Here is a 5,211-nt window from a genome sequence, read left to right on the forward strand (position 1 = left end):
GTCAGAGCGAGAAGATTCCAGAGGTCGCCAGGATCGGCGCTGCCGGTGTGGACGCAGACGTCGCTGGGAAAGCCCTTCCCGCTGCTCGGCGGCGGCACCTGCCCGGCCGCCCTCCGCTCGCCCGCCCTGCCGCTCCGGACCCGGTTTCCAGCGCCTCTTCCTCCCAGTTCCGGGCGAGCCGCATTGGGTTTATGTCTTTATTTGACGAAAATCAGCTGTTGCGCAGCCATTGGTACCTGTATTGGGGAAACATAGCATACAAGCAAGGAGCTTACAGCCTCAGCGGCGAAAATTTTTTCATGTCAGAGACCGAGAACTCTTGCAGTCGTTTATGTCATCCCTTCTTCTCCAGACAGAAGATACCAAAAAGTTGCAATCAAAGATCTCTTCATCTTATTGATAAAGCCACTAATAAGCCAAAATGTTTGTCAATGTCAACCGCAGCGTGTCAGACCAGTTCTATCGCTACAAGATGCCCCGTCTGATTGCCAAGGTTGAGGGAAAAGGAAATGGAATCAAGACAGTTATAGTCAACATGGTTGACGTTGCAAAGGTGCTTAATCGGCCTCCAACGTATGCCACCAAATATTTTGGTTGTGAGCTGGGAGCACAGACCCAGTTTGATGTTAAGAATGACCGTTACATTGTCAATGGATCTCATGAGGCGAATAAGCTGCAAGACATGTTGGATGGATTCTCTAAAAAATTTGTTCTCTGTCCTGAGTGTGAGAATCCTGAAACAGAACTGCATGTCAATCCAAAGAAGCAAACAATAGGTAATTCTTGTAAAGCCTGTGGCTACCGAGGCATGCTTGACACACATCAAAAACTCTGCACATTTATTCTCAAAAACCCACCTGAGAATAGTGACAGTGGTCCAGGAAAGAAAGAAAAGGAAAAGAAAAATAGAAAGGGCAAAGACAAGGAAAATGGTTCTGTATCCAGCAGTGAGACACCACCACCACCACCACCAAATGAAATCAGTCCTCCTCCAAATGCTGAGGGAGAAGAGGAGGATGAAGATTGGGGAGAGGATTCAACTGAAGAAGCTCAGAGGCGTAGAATGGATGAAATTAGTGACCACGCAAAAGTTCTGACACTCAGTGATGATTTGGAAAGAACTGTAGAAGAGCGTGTCAATATTCTGTTTTATTTTGTTAAGAAAAAAAAGAAGAGGGTATCATTGACTCATCAGACAAAGAAATTGTCGCAGAAGCAGAAAGGCTGGATGTAAAAGCCATGGGCCCTCTTGTTCTAACTGAAGTTCTTTTTAATGAGAAAATTAGAGAACAGATTAAGAAATACAGGTGCCATTTCTTATGATTTTGTCACAATAACAAAAAAGCTCAACCATACCTTCTTCATGGTTTGGAGTGTGTGGTGGCAATGCATCAAGCTCAGCTCCTCTCTAAGATTCCACATATCTTGAAGGAAATGTATGACGCAGACCTTTTAGAAGAGGAGGTCATCATCAGCTGGTCGGAAAAGGCCTCTAAAAAATATGTATCAAAAGAACTTGCCAAAGAGATTCGTTTCAAAGCAGAACCATTTATAAAGTGGTTGAAGGAAGCAGAGGAAGAATCTTCTGGTGGTGAAGAAGATGAAGATGAGAACATTGAGGTGGTGTACTCAAAGATTGCCAGTGTACCGAAAGTTGAAACTGTGAAGTCTGACAACAAAGATGATGACATTGATATTGACGCCATTTAAAAGAATGGATGCAACCTAGCATAACAGCGTAATGCTGCAAATTTTTCTCCATTATCAGCCAGAAGTGCAACATGTATGTGTGAAAGCTAAAATGGCTTAACATCATGCTACACTTTAATACTGAAAATATATTACTGTGAGTGGTCTGTAATTAGCCCAATGAGACATCTAGGAAGTCCATACACACATCAGTGAGCAAATGTAGTTTGCTTATTTATAGCAGGTTTCTTTTGGAAAAACTAGTGGTGGACACATTTGGATCACATTTATACAGTTATAAAAAATAAAGATTTGATTTTGGTCATTCTTCAGATTTTGGGCTCTGAATGACTTAGCTAAAGTAATTGGCTCCTTTTAAAAAGTGGTGCCATCATTTAACATGACATGGTCCTTGGAGCCTGGTAGATTTTGGTAGGTGCTGAGACCATTCAGAGTTTTTCAGCAGAATGTAAACAAACTTGTTTGTAATGATCTTACTGAGCTGTTAAATCTAGTACTTTTGAATTTTTTTAGTCCCTCAAATTGGCATCTGTAATTTTTTTGTGCTGAGGTAGACTCATAATCAAATGACAGTGCAACATCTTGTTGAGAAATAAAAATAATCTGAGTGTCCTATAAATAATTTTAAGAACTAATTTTGAAGTTTGGAGTTGTGATTTTTCAGTTCATGTACACTAGCCCCAAATTTTAGTCTTTGGAGTCATGTGCATTGCACGTTGGATGAGCCAGGGAAAAATTAATAATTAACAAATAAGTATTTTAATGTGTATGTAGTGGTTGCTTTATACCAAGAGAAAACTCAAATTTTGAGGTGTGATTAAATAATAAATTCTGATTTTATTTGGGGGAAACAGGGAAAGGTGCATTTAATATCTAACAAGAACTCAGCAGTTTTTCAGCTTTTAGCCTTAAGGTTTAAATTATAATTTCAAAATGTTGAGACATTCTATCTTGTGTTCAGTATGTCGTGCACCCCCCCAAAAAAGAAAAAAAAAACATATTGTGGTTTATTCAATGCCTTTTACATTTGGACATGTAGCTTATGCTGTTTTAGATTTTGGTTATTGCCTTGCCAAAAAAGTGTTGCTATATTTCAAACTGGATTCCCCCCCCCAAAAAAAAGTCTTATTTAAAAAAGAAACAAGTTAAAGGCATATTTCTACACACCTTTCTCACCACTGGACAAATCTTCCAAACAAAAGTTGAATAAGGAAACTATAGAACACAATAACATAATTAATAACCTAGACATAATTGACATATATAAAATATACCACCCAAGATCAAGCAGTTACACTTTTTTCTCAGCAGCACATGGATCCTTCTCAAAAATAGATCATATATTATGTCACAGGGCAACTCTTAGACAATATAAAGGAGTAGAGATAATACCATGCATCTTATCTGATCATAAAGGAATGAAATTGAAAATCAACGATAAAAGAAGGAAGGAAAAATCATGCATCACTTGGAGAATGAACAATAGGTTACTGAATGATCAATGGGTTATAGAAGACATCAAGGAGGAAATTAAAATATTCATAGAGATAAATGAAAACACAGACACAACATATTGGAATATATGGGACACATTGAAAGCAGTTCTAAGAGGAAAATTTATTGCTTGGAGTTCATTCCTTAAAAAAAGAAAAAAACAACAAATAAATGATCTAATTCTTCAACTCAAAATCCTAGAAAAAGAAGAGCAAAACAACAGCAAAAGAAGTAGAAGACAAGAAATAATTAAAATCAGAGCTGAAATTAATGAAATCAAAACAAAAGAAACAATTGAAAAAATTGACAAAACTAAAAGTTGGTTCTTTGAAAAAATAAATAAAATCGACAGACCCTTAGCCACGCTAACGAAGAGAAGAAGAGAGAGAACTCAAATTACTAGCATACGGGATGAAAAAGGCAATATCACAACAGACACTTCAGAAATTCAGAAGATTATCAGAAATTATTTTGAATCCTTATATTCCAATTAAATAGAAGATAGTGAAGGCATCAATAAATTTCTTAAGTCATATGATTTGCCCAGATTGAGTCAGGAGGATATTGACAACCTAAACAGACCAATATCAATTGAGGAAATAGAAGAAACCATCAAAAGATTACCAACTAAGAAAAGCCCAGGACCGGATGGGTATACAGCAGAGTTTTACAAAACCTTTAAAGAGGAACTAATACCAATACTTTTCATGCTATTTCAGGAAATAGAAAAAGAGGGAGAACTTCCAATTTCATTCTATGATGCCAACATCACCCTGATTCCCAAACCAGACAAAGACACTTCAAAGAAAGAAAACTACAGACCAATATCTCTAATGAACCTAGATGCAAAAATCCTCAATAAACTTCTGGCAAACCGGAAAGAAAAACATATCAAAAAAAATTGTGCACCATGATCAGGTAGGATTTATCCCTGGGATGCAAGGTTGGTTCAATATACGGAAATCAATAAATGTTATTCACCACATCAATAGGCTTAAAAATAAGAACCATATGATCATCTCGATAGATGCAGAAAAAGCATTCGACAAAGTACAGCATCCCTTTATGTTCAAAACTCTAGAAAAACTAGGGATAACAGGAACATACCTCAATATTGTAAAAGCAATCTATGCTAAGCCTCAGGCTAGCATCATTCTGAATGGAGAAAAACTGAAGGTATTCCCTCTAAAATCTGGAACAAGACAGGGATGCCCTCTCTCACCACTTCTGTTCAACATAGTTCTCGAATCACTGGCCAGAGCAATTAGACAGACAAAAGAAATTAAAGGCATAAAAATAGGAAAAGAAGAACTCAAATTATCACTATTTGCAGATGACATGATTCTATACCTAGCAGACCCAAAAGGGTCTACAAAGAAACTATTAGAGCTAATTAATGAATTCAGCAAAGTGGCTGGATATAAAATCAACACGCATAAATCAAAGGCATTCCTGTATATCAGCGACAAATCCTCTGAAATGGAAATGAGGACAACCACCCCATTCACAATATCCTCAAAAAAAAAAATACTTGGGAATCAACCTAACAAAAGAGGTGAAAGACTTATACAATGAAAACTACAGAACCCTAAAGAGAGAAATAGAAGAAGATCTTAGAAGATGGAAAAATATACCCTGTTCATGGATAGGCAGAACTAACATCATCAAAATGGCGATATTACCAAAAGTTCTCTATAGGTTTAATGCAATGCCAATCAAAATCCCAACGGCATTTCTTGTAGAAATAGAGAAAGCAATCATGAAATTCATATGGAAAAATAAAAGACCCAGAATAGCAAAAACAATGCTAAGCAGGAAGTGTGAATCAGGCGGTATAGCTATACCAGACTTCAAACTATACTACAGAGCAATAGTAACAAAAACAGCATGGTACTGGTACCAAAACAGGCGGGTGGACCAATGGTACAGAATAGAGGACACAGAAACCAATCCACAAATGTACAACTACCTTATATTCGATAAAGGGGCTAAAGCATGCAACGGAGG

At 37.4% G+C, this 5,211-nt stretch overlaps 1 pseudogene; it reads left to right on the forward strand.

The window, feature by feature from the left end:
- Positions 1-421: 421 nt before the first annotated feature.
- On the forward strand, positions 422-1,710 carry LOC143640457 (eukaryotic translation initiation factor 5 pseudogene; annotated as a pseudogene).
- The last annotated feature ends 3,501 nt before the right edge of the window (positions 1,711-5,211 follow it).

The sequence above is a fragment of the Callospermophilus lateralis genome, unplaced genomic scaffold (genome assembly GCF_048772815.1).
Source record: "Callospermophilus lateralis isolate mCalLat2 unplaced genomic scaffold, mCalLat2.hap1 Scaffold_2915, whole genome shotgun sequence".
Lineage (NCBI taxonomy): Eukaryota > Metazoa > Chordata > Mammalia > Rodentia > Sciuridae > Callospermophilus > Callospermophilus lateralis.